This window comes from Microcebus murinus, chromosome 21, assembly GCF_040939455.1.
Source record: "Microcebus murinus isolate Inina chromosome 21, M.murinus_Inina_mat1.0, whole genome shotgun sequence".
Classification (NCBI taxonomy): Eukaryota; Metazoa; Chordata; class Mammalia; order Primates; family Cheirogaleidae; genus Microcebus; species Microcebus murinus.
Window position 1 is genome coordinate 7310775 of NC_134124.1, and position 26601 is coordinate 7337375.

The 26601-nt window shown below is 43.5% G+C and overlaps 1 protein-coding gene across 3 annotated transcripts in view; it reads right to left on the reverse strand.

The window, feature by feature from the left end:
• The window catches only part of SIL1 (SIL1 nucleotide exchange factor), a 217325-nt gene that overhangs the window by 181362 nt on the left and 9362 nt on the right, over positions 1-26601 (reverse strand). The window contains exon 2 of one of the 3 annotated variants that reach the window (XM_012748804.3): positions 21285-21395. The exons of the other annotated variants lie outside the window; for them this stretch is intronic. The gene's annotated coding sequence lies outside the window, so the exon portion shown is untranslated. The remainder of the gene's footprint in view (positions 1-21284; positions 21396-26601) is intronic. 3 annotated transcript variants of the gene reach the window in all.

The window sequence follows — 26601 nt, forward strand, 5'->3', positions numbered from 1 at the left end:
AGACTATGATGAGCTCCAGAGACTGCACAGTTGGGTTTCAACCTACCACCGAAGAAAGAAAATTTAAAAGCTCACAACGTGGAGCATAAGCTCCAGCCGAAAGGATTATCTTCCCACAAGCGTTTCTGTCGGATTTTTGGGTAATGGAAAAACTTTAAAAAAGGAAGGAAAGGAAACCCCAAGGATATTTAACATATAACTTAGAATTTCCATATTTTTCAAATTCCCTTGCAGGGAGAAAAGGCAAGTCGTCATTTCTCAAGCCTACTTTTCAAAACTTTCCCCATTGATTTCACATTGTCACAAAATTTTTCAATTTGTAGAGAGCATGGAACAGAGGAAGGTGCAATGGCTAAGGAATTTTAAGCTGCTGCGAAGGGGCTCTGAGGGGAGAGCGGGAAGAGCTGCAGCAGAGGTAGGAGCGGCTATCCTGAAGACACCACACGCTGTGGGTCTGAGATCAAACACCAGGGACTCAGACCTGCGCCAGCCACACTCCCCATCATGCTTCAGACTCCTGTGCTCAAAGAGTGATTTGAAGCAAATGGGCTGCAAAATCAAAGGATCTTGGGGTAAACAGCAAGTTACAAGTACACACCTTGATTAAATGTTACAGGGATTATTCTGTAGCCAGAACATGAATTTAATCCTATCCTCCCCTGCTTGAAACCATTCAATGGTTTTCTAGGACCCTCAATCCTGAGGGTCAGATTCCTCACCCATGCCCTCCACCACCTTCGTTAATATGTGCATCTCCATCTCTCTCCTTTCCCTGTCTACAGCTGGCCTAATACAACTTTTTTCCAATGCTCTAAACAGGCGTCCTCAAACTATCGCCAGCGGGCCACATGCCGCCCACCTAGGACATTCATCCAGCCAGCCGCTGGGTGTTTCTGGGTGTTTTTGCCGCAGCTGCCAGTCCTGCTTAGCAGCCGACTCCTCCCGGGCCCACAGTGAGTACTCTCCAACAGTCTGAGGGACAGTGAACTGGGCCCCTGTTTAAAAGTTTGAAGACCCCTGCAAGACATCTTGTCTCCCACCTCCAGGCTTTTGCACGTCATTCCCTCTGCTGGGAATGCCATTTCCCCTCCTTTTTATCTGACAAACTCCTACTCATCCCAAAGGCTTCAGCTTAAAAGACACTTCCCCTAGGAGGCCTTCCCCAACCCTCCCCAGTAGAGCAGATTCGGTGCTGCCAGAGCTTCCCTGATCATATAGCACTTTCTACACTTTCTTATATAGTTGCCCTTCTCCCCTGCTAGACCTATAAGCATCATAACGACAGGGACCACATCCATTCTGCCCAACTAGATCAATGTTTGACACAGAAGAGACGTTTAATGATACATTCTTGAGGGACGATTTAGAGTCTGCATCAGGCTCACTTCTCAGTTCTATCCTGATTCACCCCCAAGCCAGTTACGCACTTGCCGCCACCACCACAACTCCCCACAGCAACCCCTCACATTTCACAGTCTTTAATGGGTGGCTCACCCCGGCCTTACCCTTAAGCACGTTCGTCAGCCATCTGCTGCAGCACTTGCTATGTGATGGACACAGTGTTAAATAACAAGATGCAGAGTGACTAAGCTCCCTCTCCTGCCTAGTAGGAGAAAAGGGGGCATATAAATGAATAATCACCACTTAGTATGACGAGTGTCATAATGGTGAGATATAAGGAGTGCAGGTGGTACAGAGAAAGGGGCCTCAGAGTTAAACCACTCACCCCACTGCTCCCCTGTCCCCAGTATTCCAAGCACACTGCACTCTGCCCCTTCTCATTCTCAACTGACAGAAATCCTTCCAGTGCTCTTTCTCTGGGTATCTAGCCCAAAACAGACTTCTCCAGGCTAGGTCCCCCTTCTGTTCCAGATTAATTCAAATTATTTCTGGCTTCTGCTTTCTCACATTCCTTCGGTTCTTTTCCCAGGCATCTCACTCATATACATCCCTGCCTCCTGCCCTATCCTGAGCCAACTTGTCCAAATTTCTATTTTTCCATCTCCTCCTTCACCCGCCTGGGATGATTATTTGGCATTTATAAAACATCTGCATTTACACAAAGCATATGTAATAGTCCCTATCTACAATGAAGAAGGGACTCATGAAGACAAAATACCAGAAAAAAAATTAAATGCAAATAAACCATCACCAACACAGCCTTCCTCCTCTAGTACTTCTTTCAGATCCAAGTGCTAGGGCATCATGTCCCCCCAGAGGATGTCCCCACTTCTATTACCCAGGCACTGAACCCCCAGCCTGCCCCTTCGGTGTCTCTGAATGCTAAGGCCACTGTATCCAGCCACATATTCATTTAAGCAATATGTACTAAGCACCCCTGTGAGCCAAGAACCATGACCCCCACAATGCTGCACACGATGTCCTGTACATCAGACATCTGACTAATATCTGTGATTGATAAGAGGAAACCATATGAGCCTCTCTTACCCTTTGCCCAGGAATACCCCAGAGCAAAAAATATTCTGTGATATAGACTAAGGTCAGAGCTCCACTCGCCCCAAAAGCCTCTTATTCATCTAAGCCCAGAGCAGGGAGACCTTTACCCCAGCTAAGGAGATGTTGACACAGCCCTCCCATCACCATGCCAAGGGAGCCAGAGAAACCAGCGTTGTAAAACACCCTTTTAATCAAGTGACTTGTCTCCTGTTAGTGTAGATTTAGGGGGAAATTTTCTCAAGGAACTAGAAATAAATGGAGGGGAAGAAAGGAACAGAAACTAATGAACATAGTAATTATCCCCCAAAGTTGCAAATCAGAACAATTCTTCACTTGAAGACAAGTATGAAAAACAAGATTAAAATGCTTCAGGGATGTGTTCCTGCAACAGCAGGTAATAGAACAGATAAAATGTATTTACAGTACCTCACTGGGGACACGTACCTTTTGGCTAATAGCTAACAGATACTAAATATCACTGTAAAAATAATATTCTTCCATCCTTCATTGTGGAGCTACAATTATCCATGGGAAAGCAGCAAAACAGCAAACTATTTTGAATAGTAATTGGGAATAATTCCAGAATCCAAGTTTATTCTTAAGTGTCTAGGCAAAGTGGGTATAAGCCAAGTTATATCCCCTGTATTAGTCTGCTAAGGCTGACATAACAAAATACCATAGACTAGGATGGGCGCAGTAGCTCACATCTGTAATCCCAGCACTCTGGGAGGCCAAGGTGGGAAGATTGCTTGAGACCAGTAGTTCAAGACCAGACTAAACACCATAGTGAGACCCTGTCTCCATAAAAAAGTTTTAAAAGTTAGCCAGGCATTGTGGCACACACCTGTAGTCCCAGCTACTCAGGAGGCTGAGGCAGGAGGATCACTTGAACCCAGTAGTTTGAGGTTGCAGTGAGCTATGATGACGCCACTGCACTCTAGCTGGGGTGACAGAGTGAGACTTTGTCTCAAAAAAAAAAGAAAAAATAGACTGGTTGTTTAAACAGAGTTTATTTTATTACAATTCTGGAGGATAGAAGTCCAAGATTCCAGCCAATTTGTAGTGGGGGTTCTCATCCTGGCTTGCAGACAGCCACCTTCTTGCAATGTCCTTAGGTGGCCTTTCCTCAGTGTGTGTGCGGGGGCAGAGGGGTGAGCTCTGTTGGCTCTTCTTTATAGAGACACTAACTCTATGAGATCAGGGTCCCATCCTTTTGACCTCTTTTTTTGTTTGTTTGAAACAGAGACTCACTCTGTCGCTCTGGGTAGACTGCAATGGTGTCAGCTTAGCTCACTGCAACCTCAAAGTCCTGGGCTCAAGCAATCCTTCTGTCTCAGCCTCATGAGTAATTGGGACTATAGATACTTGCCACTGCACTCAGCCAATTTTTTTATTTTTAGTAGAAATAGGGTCTCGCTCTTGCTCAGGCTGGTCTTGAATTCCTGACCTCAAGTGATCCTCCCACCTTGGCCCCCCAGAGTGCTAGGATTAAGGTGTGAGTCACTGTGCCCAGCCCTTATGAACTCAGTTAACCTTAATTACTTCCTTACATGGGATTAGGACTTCAATAGCCACACTTGGGATTAGGACTTCAATATATGAATTTTGAAGAGACACAAGCATTCAATCATTAACACCCCTTGAAGTGAAAGATCTGTTCCCAAAGACCAGCCAAGGCACTGAAAAAGGAAATTGGAGGACTGGGTAAGAGGTGGCCTTGGGGATACCTGCTGACCATGGGGGGTGATGGCCAAAGATCCCAGGGTAAAGCAGGCCAAGGTAGACATGAGGGGGAACTATCCCAGTCAAATATTCTCTTAAGGAACTATTCCTCTCCCTTTCACAGAAGATAGCTAAATAATAATAGTAATAAAATATGTATGTAGGCATATATAATAATAATACTCACTGGATACCAGGCACCAATTACATACCTGGCGCATTGCCAAATGCTTAGCATACAAGATTTTGTTTAAGTCTCATGACAATTCAGTATAGAGATATGATCATCATTTTTATTTTACAGATAAGAATATAAGCTCGCATTGGTGAAAGTCACTTGCTCAGGGTCACCCAGTATGGTAGGCAGAATAATAGCACCGCAAATATATCAGGCCTTGGCCAGGCAGGGTGGCTCACGCCTGTAATCCTAGCACTCTGGGAGGCCAAGGCAAGGTCAGGAGTTCGAAAGCAGCCTGAGCAAGAGTGAGACCCCGTCTCTACTATAAATAGAAAGAAACTAATTGGCCAACTAATATATATATATAGAAAAAATTAGCCGGGCATGGTGGCACATGCCTGTAGTCCCAGCTACTTGGGAGGCTAAGGCAGGAGGATTGCATGAGCCCAGGAGTTTGAGGTTGCTGTGAGCGAGGCTGACGCCAGGGCACTCACTCTAGCCTGCACAACAAAGTGAGACTCTGTCTCAAAAAAAAAAAAAAAAAAAAAAAAATCAGGCCTTAATCCCTGGAGCCTGTAAATGTTAATTTATAAGGAAAAAGGGTCTTTGCAGATGTGATTAAGTTAAGGATCTTAAAATGATTGTCCTAGATTATCTGGGTAGGCTCTCTAAATACAATCACAAATGTCCTTATAAGAAAGAGGCAGAGGGAGATTTGACACAGACACAAAAAAGAAGGTGCTATGAACACAGAGCAGAGAGAGAGGTGAAGATGCTAGCCTTGAAGACTGGAGTGATGTGGCTACTGGCCAAAGAATACTGTTAGCCACTGGAAGCTGGAAGAAGCAAAGAACAGATTCTGCCCTAGAGCCTCTGGAGGGAGCATGGCCCTGACAACAATTTAATTTTAGCCCAGTGGTACTGATTTCAGCCTTATGGCCTCCAGAACTGTGAGAAAATCAACCTCCTGTTTTAAGCCAACAAATTTAGTGAATTTGTTATAGCAGCCACAGGAAACGAATACATTGAGCTAGTAGTGGCAAAGACAGACTTTGAACCTGGATCCTGTGACTCCAGGCCTGCATTCTTGAGTCTCATGCCTTGTTTCTTTTCTGCATACAGCCTCCCCAAGCCAGACCTGTCCACTGCACGACAGGTGACCCCACCAAGAATTGAAGCAATCAGCACTGACAGCTCCCCTGCTGCAGAGATTTCAGATAAGCCTCTCCTTTCTTCCAACATCACAGCAAAAGCTTATCAGTGGCTGAACCAACATCTTAGTGTTCTGACTGATTATCAGGTAAGGAGAGAAACAGCTAACATCTTCATGAGAAAGCAATTCACACTGTCTAATAAAGGTTTTCATCTAATTTTTGTTTGTACTTAATGTATTTCAAATCATTGAGAAGGTCCTGTCGTTCTGCTCCATCCAGCCCACCATTTATTCTTCCTCACACAATCATGTTTGGGGAGATGTACCAGCCCACAAGTAGTTCAGTTTCTCCTCTTCCCTGAGGAAGACTGCTGTTCACCACTTTATGACTTCCCAGGAACACTGAGAGAAGGAGTGAGCTACCCTGAACCCCTCCCCTCTCTCAAAGTTTTCAGGATGAGTGGGGTTTATTTGTTCATTTATTTTTTAGAGACAGGGCCTTGCTCTCATCACCCGGGCTAGAGTGCAGTGACACCATCTGGCATGATCATAGCTCACTGCAGCCTCGAACTCACCAGCTCAACAATCCTCCTGCCTCAGCTTCCCAAGTAGCTGGGACTACAGGTGCAGGCCATCATACCCAGCTAATTTTTTCCTATTCTTTTCATTCTTTTTTTCTTTTATTAAGAGATGGGGTCTCGGCCGGGCATGGTGGCTTACGCCTGTAATCTTAGCACTCTGGGAGGCCGAGGCAGGTGGCTCACTCAAGATCAGGAGTTCGAAACCACCATAAGCAAGAGCAAGACCTCATCTCTACTAAAAATAGAAAGAAATTAATTGGACAACTAAAAATATATAGAAAAAATTAGCCAGGCATGGTGGTACATGCCTGTAGTCCCAGCTACTTGGGAGGCTGAGGCAGTAGGATTGCTTGAGCCCAGGAGTTTGAGGTTGCTGTGAGCTAGGCTGACACCACAGCAATCTAGTCCAGGGAACAGAGTGAGACTCTGTGTCAAAAAAAAAAAAAAAGAGAAAGATGGAGTCTCAGTATGTTGCCCAAAAGCTGGTCTCAAACTCCTAGTCTTAAGCAATCCTTCTGCCTCGGCCTCCAAAGTTGCTGGGGATTACAGGCATGAGCCAACAAGATGCTAGTGTAAGTAAGCTCATGCAGAGGTGCTTTGAGTTAACAATCCTGGAATTAATAAGCAAGCTAATAAACACATTGTCAGGACAAAGGTACAGCATCCCAAAATGCAGTTTTTGAACACATTCTGACAAGTATGGTTCAGCTTTAATTATTTATAACACTGCAAAATGCAGGTGGAGGAACAACAGTTTATTTTGTAAGATTAATGATGTCTTGGTAATGGAGGACACTGTGGCTGCTGTGGCTATTAAATCTTTGCAGAGCCAGTAGAACCAGTTTAGGGTTTCTGGGAAAACAATCAGTTTGGTGCATTATCAAAGGGAAGACTTGACGTTTACTAAGGTAGTAAAACAATAGTACTGGGTACTTATAAGTACCAAGAGTTCTTTTATTTATTTATTTATTTTTTTGAGACAGGGTCTCACTCCATCACTGGGGCCTGAGTGCAATTGTGTCATCAAAGCTCACTGCAACCTCAAACTCCTGGGCTCACGCAATCCTCCTGCCTCAGCCTCCCAAATAGCTGGGACTACAAATGCGTACCACCATGCCCGGCTAATTTTTCTATTAATATTTTTTGTAGAGATGGGTTCTTGTTCTTGCTAAGGCCAGTCTTGAACTTCTGGCCTCAAGTGATCCTCCCACCTCAGCCTCCCAAAGTGCTAGGATTACAGGTGCAAGATACTGTGCCAGGTCTCTGTATTTCTTTTTGCTAGATGCTTTTCCTCTACTACAACCCCATACCTTCCCCTTCAATATTCTTCTAGCAACTGTCTACCTTCTTTTCTCTTGCCAAGAAGGTTCAGTCCGATTTTCCATCAGTATCCCAAAATAACAATTACAGTTAACATTTAGAGATTATTCACTCACCAGACACTGGGTTCACAACAATCCTATGTCATAGGTACCACCCTTACCCCTTATTACAGACACAGAAGCTGAGATCAGAAGGCTTAAGCCATCATTCCAAGGTCACAGAGCTAATCAATGGCAAAGCCAGAATTAGAAAGCAGATCTGACCCCAAAACCCAAGCTCTTTTTTTTTTTCAAGAGAATTAAATCGTTTATTGATTACACATGATAATGGTTGATACACAAGCTTCATTCCCATCTATAATTTTTATCTGGTACCATTATTCAATTTAGATATATTGCATAGGATATGCCAACAATCATCTTTTTTTTTTTTTTTTTTTTTTTTTTTTTTTTTTTGGAGACAGAGTCTCGCTTTGTTGTCCAGGCTAGAGTGAGTGCCGTGGCGTTAGCCTAGCTCACAGCAACCTCAAACTCCTGGGCTCGAGTGATCCTTCTGCCTCAGCCTCCCGAGTAGCTGGGACTACAGGCATGCGCCACCATGCCCGGCTAATTTTTTTTTTATATATATATCAGTTGGCCAATTAATTTCTTTCTATTTATAGTAGAGACGGGGTCTCACTCTTGCTCAGGCTGGTTTTGAACTCCTGACCTTGAGCAATCCGCCCGCCTCGGCCTCCCAAGAGCTAGGATTACAGGCGTGAGCCACAGCGCCCGGCCAACAATCATCTTTATAACCAATAATTCCATGATTTTTCCTTGCATGACCCCTTTTAATGGTGAACTTCAGGTCACAACAGTAACCATCAGTTCAACTACATCAAGGTTTCTGAAGACAATGGCTTCTCCACCCAAGCAGGTTGTAAATGAATTTCAAATAGAACCTGGCATCACCCTGAAGGAATTCTATCTTCACACTTTTGGGGAAGTTTACCAAAATGGCTTCAGAGTAGACTAACTTTACACAGCACATTAAAAAAAAAAAAAAAAAAAAAAGACACATTTATTCAGCGTCATGATCAGACTATTACATTTAGCAATCAAAACCCAAGCTCTTAACTACAATATCAAACTGCTTGCCTCCCAAATGAATGGGAGTGAGGGGTAGGCTTAATACTGTCCACCTACAGAAGACCTTAAGGAGACAAATCCACACATCTTTGGTTTGAGTCTCTGAAGTGCTCAGAAAGACTTGCAAAAATGCTCTTAGAACTGTCTAGAAAATTTCTTCCATTCCTTACATCCTCAGACAATCATCTGGAAAATGCAGTTACTGCCTAAGAATCCTTGGGGGAGGGAAATGAGTCTAGAAATGAAATCAAGCTTACTCTCCCCTTCCTTAGATGAACCAAAACCCCCCAATTTAGCAGTATGTGAAGAGAGCCCAACCCTACTCCCCCCACCTGCCTGAATCTCAGCAGGCTGTCACCAGTAAGATCCTCATTCTACCACCAGGGAAATAATGAAGAGTCCCCAAGTATGGGAGAAAAAAAGCAAAAAATAATATAAACATAAAAAGAATAAGAAGAGAACAAAGCTCAAACTCCTATTTACTATTTATCTTCAGGTTCTGATTTTTTTAAAGCTTCTTATTAAAATATTCTGGCTCCAAATTAGTTTTCTTTGCTTAGTCCTAATTATTGCTTTCGTTCTCTTCAAATAGGGCCCCAAAGATGTTGAAAAAATGTAACTGAAAGGTCAACTTGTTCCATGGGAACTGCAAAGACTTTCTGATATCTAACTCTAAAATGCTATTTTGTAACTTCATAGGATAATACCCCAGAATTAATCATGGTCAGGAATTCTCCATTTCCCCTGGCAACAGAGCTAATGGAAGCTGGGGGAGTTGGGGGGAGAAGTGCAAGAAGGAAAGAAACATCCTGCTGAAAAAGGAAAAAAAGCCCGCATCTTCTCATTTAGCAGCACATACACAAAACAGGATCCCAAATTCTGCCCAAATCACTAGGCTAGTACTGATGCCATCAAATTCCAAAGCTCCATATCACTACATGACACTGTCTTTTCTGATGGGGTAAAGGCTAGGAGGTAAAGAACTGGGGCTGCAAAGCAAGGGAACGGAGAAGAAACGTAAACCATAAATTAAGGCCAGGAGCCCTGCTGCTTCTCCTGTCAGGAGCTGGCAAGGAAGGACTGAATCAAATTTCTGAAAGGTAAGACCATGAAAAGGGATGTTAAAATAAATTGAGAGAGAAAACAGAAAAAGATCAGAAGAGAGGAGAGTCTTACTGCACCAGGTTTTCAATTTGCCTGCTTTCAGAGCTGAAGCTCTGAGTACCAGATTTTTTAAGGTTTATTTTAAGAGCTTTGGGGCCTCTTGGAAAAAAAAAATATATATATATCACTAATTCTACCTCTATCGAAGTCTCTCAAATTTTGCTACAATGGAGGGTATCTGTATGAAACAGGATGAGTTTCTCTTAGAGGAATGTCTATTCCTTAGAACATGGCTGTGCGCATGTGTACGAATGCACGTGTAAGAGAAGAGACATTTGGGAGCTGTTTCTACCACAGCAGTCTATTATTCCATCAGATGCACAGGAGAAGAACACGGAGGTAGATCTGGGCGGCCTGATCCTCTAACTGTTTGTGAATACAAAGGTTGGCAACTGGTTTTGAAGAAGTTCTCAGATTTAAGGAAAAAAGAGGAAGTCAATACAAATCAAAATAAAACAAGATACAAGTTTGTTTACTTTTTAACAACGAAAAATACTCAATCTAAAAAAAAAATTTTGGCCGGGCGCTGTGGCTCACGCCTGTAATCCTAGCTCTTGGGAGGCCGAGGCGGGCGGATTGCTCAAGGTCAGGAGTTCAAAACCAGCCTGAGCAAGAGCGAGACCCCGTCTCTACTATAAACAGAAAGAAATTAATTGGCCAACTGATATATATATAAAAAATTAGCCGGGCATAGTGGCACATGCCTGTAGTCCCAGCTACTTGGGAGGCTGAGGCAGAAGGATCACTCGAGCCCAGGAGTTTGAGGTTGCTGTGAGCTAGGCTGACGCCACGGCACTCACTCTAGCCTGGACAACAAAGTGAGACTCTGTCTCAAAAAAAAAAAAAAAAAAAAAATTTTTTTTTAAAGGTAGCCTTATCAGGCGTCACAATATAGGCCATTACCATCCCAGATGGTCAGAAGGCATCTCCAATTTGGGGACTCTCTGGCTGATCCACCTCTACATGACACAGAATCAAGAATGACGGTACAGGCCGGGCACTGTGGCTCACGCCTGTAATCCTAGCTCTTGGGAGGCCGAGGCGGGCGGATTGCTCAAGGTCAGGAGTTCGAAACCAGCCTGAGCAAGAGCGAGACCCCCGTCTCTACTATAAATAGAAAGAAATTAATTGGCCAACTGATATATATATAAAAAATTAGCCGGGCATGGTGGCACATGCCTGTAGTCCCAGCTACCCGGGAGGCTGAGGCAGAAGGATCACTCGAGCCCAGGAGTTTGAGGTTGCTGTGAGCTAGGCTGACGCCACGGCACTCACTCTAGCCTGGGCAACAAAGCGAGACTCTGTCTCAAAAAAAAAAAAAAAAAAAAGAATGACGGTACAAATGGGAAAGGAGAGCATAATGGTGTGGTTTATTTTAATTTTTGGCAAGACAGAGTTTCATGCTATTGCCCAGGCTGGAGTGCAATGGCATGATCATAGCTCAATGTAACCTTCAACTCCCAGGCTCAAGCCATCCTCCTGCCTCAGCCTCCTAAGTAGCTGGGACTACAAGCACATACCGCCATGCCTGTCTAACTTTTTTCATTTTTTGTGGAAACAAGGGCTCACTATGTTGCCACTATGTTGGGCTTGAACTCCTGTCCTCAAGTGATCCTCGTGCCTTGGCCTCCCAAAGTGCTGGGATTTACAGGCATGAGCTGCCACACCTGGCTGCATTTTACCCATCCCAACCACATTTCTATAATCACAAAAAACCATATTATAACCTGGGGGGTTAAAGAGAAGGAGCCTAACATACTACCTACAACCCTGGCCAGAAGATAGTTATGAAAATTTCTGAAAGAAAACACTCCTCTGAACAGGAAGTGCAGAAACAACATAGGGGCCAGGAAATAGAGCAAGTGAGGAAAGATTAAAGGAATAAGGATCATCATTTAGCACAGAAAAGACTGAAGAGGGGAGGTAAAAGAAGTGAGAAGGCTTAATAATGATTTTAGAGCCCAGAGAAAGTTGCTTGAGAGAGCCACTCACTGTTCTACCAAAAAGCCACCTTCTAGTTCCTGAACCTTTAAATATCTGTCTTCCTAGTTTACAGTTGAAATTTTTATATAAATAAGGGAGGAGGGGCTCACACCTGTAATTCCAGAACTTTGGGAAGCCAAGGATTGCAAGATCACTAGAAACCAGGAGCTCCAGACCAGGTTGGAAAACATAGTGAGACTTCATCTCTACAAAAAATTTTAAAATGAGCTAGGTGTGGTAGCAGTCACCTATAGTCCTAGCTACTTGGAAGGCTGAGGCTAGAAGATCACCTGAGCCCAGGAGTTTGAGGCTGCTGTGAGCTATGATGATACTCCAGCCTGGGCACAGAATGAGATCATGTCTCAAAAAATAAAAGAGGGCCAAAGCTTCACTAAAGGTGGACTTCTAGATAAGTTGAAACATAAGTTAAAGAGTATTGGATAAAAGATGGTCAGTAACTAAAGCAAGAAAAGACAAGGACTTTTGGAATAGTATCAAGAGTGACCAAATACCCTCAGTTAGCCACAAGGCCAAGTATGTCAAAGGAGAGAAAAAAGCAAAGGAGAGAGCTATCAAGGAGGCTGTCTAATATCCTTCATTTGAGAGCCTTATAAACAATGAAGAGTAAACAATATCTAAGTCAGGTTAAAGAATCATGTGCTTTGAGAAAAGGAAAAGGAGTAGATAGGTTTGGGTAGAAGAGAACCCTAATGGAGGCCAGTACTGACAGGACTATGGTTCTCAGTAAACACAGAACCTTTTTGGGAATACTAACCAATCTCTGCTAGGTAATCCTGCTCCAGGTACCCTCTCTTGCTCATATCCATCCCTGGGATTTTATTCTCTAAGGACCAGGACTCTGAGTACTAACAACACTTAGGACACAAACATTTGCAAAGTGGCTAGAGTCCCATATCTCCTTCTTAATCGAGGGAGCTTGGAGCACGTTCCTAGAAAAAGCAAAGAAAAAGGATTGCCTAGGCCTCACCAAATGGGCACACCAGCACTGAGCAGCTCCCCTATAGTCTCTGTGGCAAGGTTATAGGCCTTGTGATAGGGGAACAGATAAAACTGTTCCAGGGTCTCACTCACATGGCCAATATTTGCCATGAAAAACCAGGCTACTACCAGAAAGAGATGCACTATTCCCTCTGATCTTTCTGTCTCATTCTGTCACCCACTTACATTCTGTGAATTTGTTTCCATCAGGCTATTGACAATCCATCAATTCCTATCTAATGACCTTGTCCAAGAACTTAGGCAATATTGCAAAAAGTGTCCATAGAAAATCAAAGTGAGATAAATTTGCTATGTCATAGTGAGCTTATGTTTCTGTTTTATTCCATGCAAATACACTAAAGCTTGCTTCCTTACGACAGAAAATCTAAAAATCAATGCTCAAAGCTCAGCAACCACAAGCTTCCCTTTCTAATAACAAAAATGCCAGGAAGAAAGAGAGCCACATAAAATGGAGCAAGGGAAAAACAGCCTCTCCTCAGAAGGTTCCAATTAATGGTGGGGAGTAGGAGGGAAACGCATTAACACTTAATAATAAGACAGTAAGTCATCTGATTACATTTATTTAGGAGCCAAAGCAGTATGACCGTGAACACCTGCGTCCCCAGGTTCTGAGTGATAAAAGAACACACTCTCATTCATAAACTCCTTCATTCAACAAATGTTAAACATCTATGTGTCAGGTATTATTTCTACCACTAGGAGTACAGTTGTGAATATGACAGACATGTTCCCTACTCTCATGAAACTTACATTCTAGCAGAGGGAAAACCGTCAACAAGAAACAATAAAACAAGAAAAATATCAGATGGTTATGTTATGGTGACTTAAGTAGTCACTTTATGCCAGATTAAAGGAAGAGCCTTTCTTGTAAGTAACAACAGAACAGCAGGACTGAGATGTGAATGACAAGGAGCCAATCAGGTGGAGATGAAGGCAGAGTTGGAGCAAAGGCTCTCTGTTGGAGAATCTGAAAGAAAGTCCCTGTGGCACAGAAGGCAAGGAGGAGAGTGTAGGAAACGAAGTTGCCAAGGCAGGCGGGCAGGGATCAGGACATGAAAGGCCTTGTTACCAGGGTAAGGAGTTTGGAGTTGACTCTAAGTGGGAAAGTGAGCCATCAGAGGGTGTGGGGCAGGGAAGTGATATATTCCATAAGAATTTATTGAGGGAAGTTGATAACAGATTCTAAGATGTAGACTGACTTTTTAAATAAGTTAACCTAGCCACAGAAATTTAGAACAGTTTAATTACCCAATAGAAATAAATGCTTGATTGTTTTTCAATCTATCAGTTATTGAATATGTATTAAATACTATATGAAGGACACTGTACTGTTTTCCATACATTATTTTCTTTAATCCTCAGCCAGCCCTAAAGGTAGATATCACCATTTCTTTCTTTTTCTTTTTGAGACATAGTCTCACTCTGTTGCCCAGGCTAGAGTGCCATGGTGTCACTCACAGCAACCTCAAACTCCCAGGCTCAAGCAATCCTTCTGCCTCAGCCTCCCGAGTAGCTGGGACTACAGGCATGCAACACCATGCCCAGCTAACTTTTTCTATATATATTTTTTAGTTGCCCAATTAATTTCTTTCTATTTTTAGTAGAGATGGGGTCTCACTCTTGCTCAGGCTGGTTTTGAACTCCTGACCTTGAGTGATGCTCCCGCCTCGGCCTCCCAGAGTGCTAGGATTACAGGCATGAGCCCACGCCCGGCCATCAGTTGCATTTCTATATGTTAACAATGAACAATCCAAAAATGTAATTAAGAAAACAATTCCATTTACAACAGTATCAAAAAGAAAAAAATACTTAGGAATAAACCAAGGAGGTGAAAGACTTATACAGTGAAAACTACAAAACATTGCTGAAAGAAATTAAAAACATAAATGGAAACACATTCCATGTTCATAGATTGGAAGACTTAAGTGTCAATACTACCTAAAGCAATCTACACGTTATATGCAATCTCTATCAAAATTCCCATGACATTTTTTGTAGAAACAGAAATCCTATCCTAATATTCATATGAAATTTTAAGGGACTCAGAACAGCCAAAACAATCTTGAAAAAAAAAGAACACAGCTAGAAGACTCATTCTTTTTGATTTCAAAGTTTACTACAATGCTATAGTAATCAAAAGTTTGGTACTTTTGGCATAAGGACAGATACACAGAATGATGGCATCAAATTGAGAGCTCAGAAATAATCACATAAAAATCCAAAACCCAAGAGAGGAAACAACATTAAATCTTAAGGCCTGAGAATAATATTTGACTCCATGTCCTGCCTTCTGGACACACTGGGCTTCCAAGGCTCTGGGTAACCCTGCCCCCACGCCTTTGCTGGATGAAGCCTACACTGCAGTTCTCACAGGTATGAGTCAGGTTCCTACCACTCTCCCAGGATAGAGTTGCACAGTGGTGGTACTACCATTCTGATGTGTATGAGGAGGCTTCACACCCAAGGTGCCACTAGATATTGTCCTAGTAGGGAACCTCTGGAGTAGCCTGACCTCATGGCTCTACTAGGCAATAATCTAGTTGTGGCTCTCTGTGGGCTCTGCCCCTGTAGCAGTGCTCTGCCTAGGCCATGAGGCTCTCTGGGGCATCCTTTGAAATCTAGATGGAGGTAATCATGCCCCCACAGCTCATATACTCTGTATACCCTTGGAGATGACACTGTGAGGATGCTGCCATGGTTCACTGCCTATGCCCTACTAAAGAGGCAGCCCCAGCTGCAGCTGGGCCCACTCAAGCCACAGCTAGGGTGGCCAAGGAGCACTGAACTGGAATGCAGGAAGCAGAGCCTTGAAATTGTTCTGTCTCCAATGTCCAGACATTCTGGGCTTATGATGGGCAGGGCAGCCCCCACAGATGTCCAAATGTCTTTGGACATTCTTCATTGTCGTAATGAACAGCATCTGGCTTCCTTCTATCTATACTAATCTCCGTATCAAACATTTGCTTGGCCATTTCCTTGGTGTTCTCTCCTGAACATGCTTTTCCCGTATTTTTTCTAAGTTTTTAAAAATTTTTTATTTTTTGTAGAGACAGGATCTTGCTATGTTGCCCAGGCTGGTCTCGACCTCCTGGGCTCAAGTGATCCTTTCACTTTGGCCTCCCAAAGTGCTGGGATTACAGGTGTGAGCCACCATGTCCAGCCATTTTTCCATTCTTTACAAAATAGGCTTCCAAATCTTTAAGTTCTGCTTCGCTTTTTATTATAAATTTTATCTTTAATTCATGTCTCTCTTCTTGCAACCAAGAGAATCCATGCTGCACCCTCAACACTTGGCTTAGATATTTCTTCCAACAAATATCCCATTTCATCACTCAGAAGTTCTACCTTCCACAAAGCATTAGGACATCAGCACAATTCAGCCAAGTTCTGTGCCACTTTATAACAAGGATGGCCTTTCCTGCAGTTTCCAATAACATATTCCTCATTTCTATCTGAGACCTCATCATAATGGCCTTTACCATCTATATTTCTATCAACATACTGACCACTTAGGTAATCTCTAAGACTGAGGCATTCTCTACAGCTCTCGTTTCTGAGGCCTCGCCAGAATCGCCCTTAAGGCTCCTTTGCACACCGTGACACTATCATTATTCCCTGTTTAGAGCTGACAAAACTATGGATCAGGAAAGTGACATAACTTGTCCAAGGGCACATGGCTTGTATGCGGTGAAGCAGAGATTCTAACTTGTCAGCCCAAGTCCAAAGGCCATGCTCCTAACCACTGTGCAGCACAGCCTTCCAGTTGAGTAAGCGAAAGCAGCAGTGGGCAGGGCTGCAGTAGCACCAAAGGGCAGCTCTGGTCTAGGGTCTGTAACCACTCATACCATGCACTTAACAGTCTGGCAGCATGTGACTCGGATCCAGTTTTCTTTATACCACAGGCCCCTCCTGCACCTCAGTCTTCCCGGCTACACAGTGGGAAGAAAAACTCGGGCCCATTTCAGGGCCTTCAGATATTGGTTGCTGCCAAGAGAGAACATGTGCACACCTATATCAACCAGAACCAAATGTTACACAAACCACAGGTGCTGGCTTTGCTAACCTGGCACATCATATCTCTGGGAGTTGCCAGTGTCACTGGCTTAAGTGATCCAAGGTGAAAGGGGTAGCCCCCGCACAGTAACAACAGCCAAGAGAAGGATGGCAACACAGCAGGTTACAAAGGGCTCTGTAGCTGTCAGCTGTTAACAAGTGACAGCCCTGATATCTCCAGGCTTTTTTGGGGGGCAGGAAGAAAGATGCCAAATGCTGGCACCCTAGGCCACCATGTCTGCTGAGTGGCCAGGTGCCCCAACAACACGCTATTGGCACTGAGAAAGGACATGAATCAGAAAGAACAAAGCAACACTTCAGGGCATCAGTTTCAATATTACCATTTAGCTGACTGAAGGAAAACAAGCAACCTATTATAGTAATGTTCTTTCTCTGTTCTTAATTCTCACCTCCTCATCAAAATCCAAGAGAGTGATCTGTTGTTCATACTGCATATCCAATTGTCTCACCACCACAACTACCACCAACACTCCAAAGGCTTCCTCTGCTCTCCAGGTAAACACAAAATGCCTTACCATGGCTGACCAGGCCTGCCCTTGCCAATCCCTCCAACCTCATCTTGCAGCCCATCACCTTTCATTCTCTGTGTTCCAGTCATACTTTCAGTTCCTCATAGAACTCCCCACTCCCTCCCACCTCCAGAACCTTTGCAAAAGCTGGGCCCTCAGCCCGAACTGCTCTTCAGCCTCATGTCACTTTCCCTAGTAAATACTTGTTTGTCTTCACAGTTTAACTCAAACATTATTTCCTCACAGAAGCCTTCTGTGATACCCTCTTAATCCCAGAACCAAGTCAAATCCCTGTCAAACGTTTTCACAGTACTATATTCCTTTCTTTCGATATATGTATTACAATCATAATTTTACATTTTTGTGTGTGACTGTAATTTTATTAATGTCTATATTCATTAATACACTCTGTGCAGGAACCATATCTGACTTGGTCACGACTGCATCTCAGGGCCCAACATAGTGTCTAAATGTAACAGATGTTCTACATACATTTGTTGACTGAAGGAACAAAATTTCAGAGAGAAGGGAAATGAAGCTCTATCTGAATCAAATGGTTCTACTTAGAGAAGCTGTTCTCCTTACGTGACCTTAAAAGCCAAACTATTCCTCCCCTTACCCACATTGCTCTTTCCCAAATTTCTTCCAGAAGTTTCTTTCTATGGCTTGCCATTCTTCAGGCAGTGGTAGCCATAGTGATAAGCTGGCCTACAGCCAAAAGTAGTCTAAAAACATATCACCTTGTCTGAGTGCTCCAGGCTTCCAAAATAAAAGTCCATAGCAAAAGCCCAAGGAGATAAAAACACAAAAACAAAAACAAAACAAAACAAAAAAAACCCACAGAAATCTCTACCACTAAAGACACAGAACCAAACAACCAACAGCCCCTGTAAGAAATGATCTCTAGGGTAGGGGGTGCCTCCAAAGTGACCCACTCAAAGCAAAAAGGAAAAGGAGGCAAGGCTATAGGGGTCTGAGGCAGAAATAGGTATACCATTCTCTGGAAGAATTTTAAACCTTCTTTTACTCCTTGGATAAAGCAGAGATGTACCCAAACATAAAATAACACAGTCTCCCGTGATGAGGCAGCATCAGAGGAGGTCTATAGATTATGGCTCAGAAAATTAGTATCAGCAGCTAAAGAAGATCACATAAAATTCTAACTGAGGCCAAAATTCCACCGCCACCCCCACAGAAGCAGAAGGATCTTCTCTCTGCCATACAGTTCTTTAGGGTAGACAAGTGGGGGTGAAGGGGAAGCAGAAGTATTTATGGAAAACCACTTAGGGACAGGTACTTGTAGACAGGGCTGTCGGTGAAAAATAAATGAAAATGGCCAGGCACGGTGGCTCACACCTATAATCCTAGCACTCTGGGAGGCTGAGGTGGCTGGACAGCTCACAGTCAGAAGTTCAAAACCAGCCTAAGCAAGAGTGAGACCCCCATCTCTACTAAAAAAAATAGAAAGAAATTAATTGGCTATTTATTGGCCATCTATATAAAAATATATAGAAAAAATTAGCCGTGCATGGTGGTGCACGCCTGTAGTCCCAGCTACTTGGGAGGCTGAGGCAGAAGGATCACTTGAGCCCAGGACTTTGAGGTTGCTATGAACTAAGCTGACGCCACGGCAACAGAGTAAGATTCTGTCTCAAAGAAAAAAAAGAAAGAAAGAAAGAAAAAGAAATGAGAAATAGATGAATATATACACAGATGGGTAGCTGATACTCAGTGAAGTTAGTCAACTTGTCTAACAACTACAGAATGGCAAGGTCAAGAGTCAAACCCAGGCCAGGCACAGTGGTTCACACCTGTAATCCTAGGTAGGAGGATTGCTTGAGTCCAGGAGTTCAAAACCATCCTGAGCAATACAGCGAGATCCCATCTCTTAAAAACAAAAAAAAAATTATCTGGGTGTGGTAATGCACACTTGTAGTCCCAGCTACTCAGGAGGCTGAGGGAGGAGGATCCCTTGAGCCTAGGCATTTGAGGTTGCAGTGAGTTTTAATCATGCCACTGCATTCTAGCCAAGCAACAAAGCGAGACCCTATCTCAAAAAAACAGAGTCAAACACAAGTCTGCCTGAATCAAAGACTCTTTTCTCCTACCCCAATGCTGCCTTTGTGGGTCATCTACAAGAACCACTCTGCTCCACACCCCTTCACCACCACCTTCTTAAGCCAGAATAGAGAACATAGCTCCTGGAAAGCTCTCTGGGAAAGAAAAGCCTGTATTCTTTGAGCACAGCCCACCACAATTGGTATGTACAAAACTGAGATGCCACTTCCTAGGTATAAAGCACAGTGTGCTGTAGGGAGTGGAGTTCATCAATTGTAGCTATGGGGATGTGGCTGGGTTTTATGAAAATCCAAAATGAGCCTATAGAGATGAAGTCTCTGTTTCTCCTAGAACCCACTGCTGTCAGGCACCAGGATGATAATCCTGCAGGCCAGAGCACCTTAAATCAAAGCACAGTGTGATGGAGCACACCATCAGAAAGACAGTACCTGCAGGCAGACAATCCTAGCTGAAGTCTCCATAACTTCTCTAGCTATGTAGAGAAGGCAGCAACTCCATACCTGAATCATCCACACAGTATGTCCTACAAGGTTAAGCATTCATTGTGCTACAGTTCAAGGTTAACCCTTCCCCCTGCACTCATTTCAGGATCTGCCTCTTATCAAAAGCCATGCCAGCTGATTATTATAATGATAACTATTATGCCATTATAATAACATTATTGCACTTTTTTCCTGCACTTGACATCTGTTGGCTGATAGGTTTAACTGGTACATAAGCAATAATTATGCACTGCTCTCTTCTTTCCAACCAAGCCTCTAGTTAAGAGTCTAGTAACTCTTAACGCTAAATCCAACTGCAGCAAATGCCTAGCCCCAGAAGCAGTGGGAAACATGGCTCATCTGGATTCACCCACCATGCCTCCAGTGGTCACAGTGCCAGAAACTGAGGCTCAAATAGGTCCCTAATTGTCAACACACTTCCCCGCCCTCCCAGGAAGGTAATGGAATTTAGGGGAAACACCACCCAGAAAGTAATTTATTGTTGAAAACCCTAATAGGACTGGAGGAGTCATACACAGTCATACTCAGTATTGCAGAAGGACAAGCAGTACCAAATCACAATGTCCCACATCACAGCAAGAGGAGGAGGACAGAAAAATGCATTTCTCCACTGGGAGTTCTCAAATGAATGGTTCCCAGAGAGCTATTCTGCCTGCTTCCCCACACATACTTCTTGGCAACTGCTGGTAAAATTGGCAAAAAGGAGAGCAGGAGGGAGCAGAGGGCTGTCTCCAGCTCCTATTTTGAAGCTGAGAAATCATCATCCTAGCTGCTAGGTCTTCTTTATGCAGGGCCCACTTGGGCACAGGATGGAGTCTGGAGGCTAAAGCAGAGAAGTCAGTGTCAGTCAAAGCCTCTGAATCTACCTGTCACACTATTAATGACAAAGAAGAAAGATGTGAGAGTCTATGACTGCAGAATATCAATATGCCCAAATTACACATTAGTCCTATTAAAGGCAACCAAGAGTGAGGCTATATTAAAAAAAAAAAAAAAAACACACATGATAAAACAAACCATGCCAGGAGACCAGGGCTGGCCTGCTTTGTTCTCTACCCTGTAACACAGGGCTTCTTTTTTTGTTTAAGGTGGGGAGAGGGGCGGAAGGTTATTTGAATCTAAATTACCAGAACATTATAATCTGTGTGCAAGGAGAAAAGGAACATTCAGGAGTGCCAAGCACAGGCTCCTGGGACATGTGTGGCTGAGGCAGTAGTAGCCTGTGGGGCTTTCTCCTTCAGCCTCAGCACACTGCTCTCATCGCTTGGGAGCAGGCAAGCCAGCAGGCAAGGACCATGTAGCACAAAGAGACACTCTTCCCTAGGTCTAAGAAGACGACTGCCCCCTCAGAGGAAATTAACATGAAGCAACAGAGAATGAACAGAACCAGATATCCACAGAAGTAACCTACCTTAGGAAGGGTTTGGAGAGGTTGCTACTGAAGGCAGGGACCACGTCTCATTCACTGCTATATTTCCATGACCGAGCAGGTCCTGGTACAGGCAGAGCACTCAGCAAATAACTGTGGATTGAATGGTAACCAGAAAGAACCCTTGGTTGGAACTGACTGATGAGAGCTAGAATCTATTAACAGTTGTTTTCACTATAACGTGTGGTAACAGAAGAACCATGGTATACAAAAATATTAATATATAAAAGAGAATCTAGAGAATAAAAATACCAAGTACTAACCCTAGTACATGCTAAGAGGCTGACAAGTATATTTTGGTCATATTACAGATATAGCCCCAAAAGGACAATGTGGGGAGGAAAGAAGAGGATAGGAAAGGAGAGAGCAGAACAAGTGGGACAAAACATTTATTGAGTGCTTAATATGTATGTATATGAAAACCCCAGGGGGGGTTTACAGATGAGGAAACAGGAGCAGACAGGTTATATAACTCCTCTGAAGTCTCACAGCTAGTACATGATTTAAATCTGCGTGTGTCTGATGCTATGACCCAAAAGCTTTCCACCATACTTTGCCTTGGTTTCCTCCAGAGGAACTGGCTTCCCAGCTAACCATTCCTATGGAGGAGAGACTGTTCTTACACATCCATACAAATCAAACTGGTAGTCATGTTTCTTTGAGTTAATTAGCTAAGGGGAACTGTGGCTTGATGGTCTCCTATGAATTTCATTTGCCTGAGACAGACCCTTGGAACTTAAACCAAGATGAACTAGCTGGGGTCCCAGGCCTGCAAAGCTGCCTACCAGTGAGGCCCTGACAAAATCATCAGCTGGCACCTCTTTCTAAGACAACTCTCTTTGGCACGGCATAGGTCAGGTCTGGGTGAGGAGAGAACCTGAGCATAATCTCTACATGCCCCTCACAAGTTCTCAGTGATTACCAAGGAGCCTTTCCCACCCTGAGCTGTGTGAGCAATGCATAAAATTTTCTCTAAAGGCTTTAAATTCTGATTTAAGTAGAAATAGCAGAGGTAAAAAGCCAAGGATTTCTGCTGCATACTTAGAAGCAAATGAGCTTTCCCCCCATAGTGCTTGCTGCCCCCCTGGAGCTTCCAGATACCTTCCACACCCGTGACGTCAGGAGCAGTAGAGTAGAAAGGGCAAGGTGATTTTCAATGTTGTATTCAAAAGAGACCAGAGGTGAGGATCAGCCAGTGTTCCTAATGGAGGTGGATACCCTGGACAAACTCAGGGGAAGCTAAATAGTACTAAAACACACTTTGAAGGTTGTTTATTTCGCCTCCTGGATGAGGGCTTTCATCAGTTAAAATGGGTTTTTTCAAAGCATGGGGAAGCTGATGATTTACCCAGGTGCACAACAGCTGCTGGGAAGACCTGTGGGAAGGGGCCACCCGGCAAAGGCAGGCTGTGTATGGTGAAGAGGGTCTCCAAGGAATGCCCTACATGCCAAGCCATATGCTGTCAGGATATTAATCCAAACCCATCTTGCACACTTTACAATGTTTACTCTCTTCTCTGGGAGGTGGAGCATTAAATTATATCCAAGGACTACACGAGTCCTTCCAATTCTATTCCACATTTACTTCTTTGCTAAAAAGATTTGTAACCTGGAAACAAAGCCCTCTGCCTAATAGCAGCAATAATTCTCAGCAAAGAATGGGAAAACAGACTGTCAATTCAAAGTCTCCTAAAAGGTATTGCCCCACGGGAGCTTTAGTTTACTCCATCCAGAACATGGAGAAACTTACTACAGACCCCTTTATTCCAGAGAAGACAGACTTACGCAACCGAGAGTCCTTAAGCGGGGCAGACTCAAACCAAAAGAGGGATCACCACAGCTCCACTCCTGACCCCACTGAAACAGCTCTGGAAACAGGTAAGAGAATTCCAAAAAGGACTACTTCACTGACATAAGAATTAAGAGCCAAGGTGTATGAACATGAGGTAGGCTACCTGGATTAGTCATAGCTCTTCCCTGACTAGCTGTATGGCCCAAATAAGTCATTTAGACTCTCCTAACCTCAATATTTTCACCACCATAAAATGGAGATAGTGTAAGGATCAGAAAATATAGTATTAATATATTATATTTGTAAGCCCTTTTAAAACAGTAAAGAGTAAAATTTGAAAACAGTAAAATGTTCAGTATACTTTAGTCCTAATTGTTATTCCAAAGACCCCTGGGTGAAAAACCCTAAGACACGTCTAGGGAGTAGAGAGAGGTAAAACTGTCACCTCTGAGAGTCAGTCTATAGTAACTGGGTCCGGGTGTTCACAGAGAAACTCACATTACAAGAGTAAAGACAGAGTGAAATTTGAAGAGGAAACTACACATGGGTCTGCTCAGGTACATTAAAAAATAATAATACAGCAGGTCCTCAAATAACGTCATTTCATTTCATTTAAAATCATTTCCTTATAATGTTTATGAGAAAAAAAAAATCAATTCCCAGCTAAGGCCACTGCCTCTGGAGTTTGATCATTCTCCCCATGACTACATGGGTTTTTTCTGGGTACTATGGTTTCCTCCCACATCTCAAAGCCGTGCATGTTAGGTTAATCAGCATTTCTTTTCTAAAAGGTCCCATTATGAGTGCACGGGTGTGGGACCTATGATGGAATCCTATACAAGGTCAGTTTCTGCCTCTTGTCCTGAGCTGCAGAGATAAGGCTGGGCAAAAGGGCAAAAATTATAGAAGTCCTTGGATCACCATCTTTCAAGCGACAAAAGTTGCTTTTCGTAGCCCAGTGAAATCAGAGTATAAGACAGGATAAAGCCCAGATCACAGATGATGTTCTACAGGACTGAGCCCAAGAGACTAAGTCAATAGCCATAGAAAAATCATAGGATAGGCTGGGCGTGGTGGCTCACGCTTGTAATCCTTGCACTCTGGGAGGCCAGGGCAGGAGGATTGCTGCCTCAGCCTCCCAGAGTGCTAGGATTGCTTGAGCTTAGGAGTTCACGACCAGCCTGAGCGTCAGGGGATGTAGCTCAGTGTTAGAGCACATGCCTTGCACATATGAGGGCCCACATTCGATCCCAGGCTGAGGTGGGCAGATTGTTTGAGGTCAGGAGTTCGAAACCAGCCTGAGCGAGATCCTGTCTCTACTAAAAATAGAAAGAAATTAAGTGACCAACTAAAAATATATATACAAAAAATTAGCTGGGCATGGTGGTGCATGCCTGTAGTCCCAGCTACTCAGGAGGCTGAGGCAGAAGGATCACTTCAGCCCAGGAGTTTGAGGTTGCTGTGAGCTAGGCTGACGCCACGGCAACAAAAGTGAGACTCTAGCCTGAGCAACAAAGTGAGACTCTGTCTCAAAAAAAAAAAAAAGAAAAAGAAAAGAAAATTATAGGATAATCCTAACCAAAGCTAGGCTTTCAATAAAACTCTCTCAAAAGTTTTCAGGTTATGTCCTCCCCTCCCTTTATTCTTCCACGAGAAACTTAAATGTGTGAAACTCCAGGCTCTACCTAAAGGTCACACATGTAAGCTATATAGGTCAAACCTGGACCACAAATGTGCTTTCATATAATCCCTGGGGATTTCACATAAAAATCTGGATATCTGGCATCGCATAACATGAAATGATGAGGCCACCAGAGTCACATTCACCCATGACAATGACAGACTGAGTAGCAGCTGACCCTCATGCACACGACCACTCCAGTTTCACACAGGCCCACCATTCTCTACTGACTTTCTGTTCCCTACCTGGCCTTGAAAACATGTGAGTTGGTGACCCCCAGCCAGTGAGTGACAAAGGAGGCTAAACAACTGGCCGGTACATCAGTTGACCAAAAAGACTCTTAAATTCACAACCATTTACTGAACACCCTCTATGGGGTGTCCTTGCCAGAAACTGTGCTGGGAGCTAGTTATACAAAAAGGAATGAGGGCAGTTTTTGCCCTGTAAGACTTTCTAAATCCAGTTGAGTACATAAGGCTTACTCTAAGAAACAGAACTCCTTCAGGTACAAAAGGGCTCTGGGAGTGGAGCATGCTGAATTCCCATGGCTGGGAATCAGGGAAGAAGTAGGATTTCAACAGGATTGTTATCATTTCTCAGGTTTTCATGTATTCATCCATTCAATAACCATTCATGGTATCCGTGCTACACTGAGCATTATATTAATACTAAGAAACACATAATAATAATACTAAGAAACACATAATAAACACATAATAAGAAACGCATAGCCCATGGCCTTGAGAAGTTCATATAAAAGAAAACAACTAGCCAAAATAAAGGATGCTCAATTCTATACTTAAGGTGTTGCTATGGGGACACGGATGAGAATGTACCAGGTAAGGCTCACTGAAGAGGGTAGCTCTGCAACATAAAGTAGGGAACTAAGGAGAGAGTACTCTGCACAAAAGAACTGGCAAGAACACAAACATGAGGCATGCTTAGAGGACCACACGGACTGGTTTATCAGGGTAAGGGGTACATGTGGGTGATGGTACAGGATACAATTAAAGTGGTAGGACAGAGATGCACTGCCATAGGTTTGGAATACTGAGACAAGCTGATACATTTGGAATTTATTCAGCAACCAAGTGTGTGCCATTAAAGGCTTCCAAGCATAAGTATTCTGATTAGCACTGTATATAGGAAGACCCAAAGTGGCAGAGGTATACAATGTCCTGGAGGAAGCTAAAGCTAGATAGGAGGCGGCTTCCGCAATAACCCAGGAGCACAGTAATAGGAAACCAGGGAAGCAATCAGACTATGTAAGAAAGATGCTGCAGAGGCTTGCCAAACGATATTTCCATGAAAATACTCTAATTCCTATTATTTTTACCAATTCAGATTGGCCCTCCCCCCAAATAGTAAATTTTTACCTTGTTTCATTCAGAGAAGTAAGGCAAAGGCCATAGTTATAGTGCTCATATTTTTTAAAACTCAGCTTGAGACCAAAATAATGAGAGTGGCTTCAGGGGCTCTTGCCCTACTCCTATTGTTACACTGAACAGGTTGTAAATCTCAAAGGGAAAGAGTCAACTTGAGCACAAAATCCAGGTCAGTGTATTTGTCTGTGACTCCCTGACCTTGCCCAAGGATCAGAAATGGGCATAAAAATAAGAAGAAAGCCAGGACAAAAGTGAAAGTTCCCTTAATGAGCTAATTGCTTCATGTCTGGCTGAAGAGCAGAAAGCAAAAGACAAGGAGAACACACTGCCTGAGGGACCCAGGCAGGCTCTCGACCAGCTAGCCCTACTCCAGTAAAATCCCCAAGTCAGACACTGCCCAGGAAATAGGCACTGCTGGCTCAGGTACCTCCTTAGAGAAAA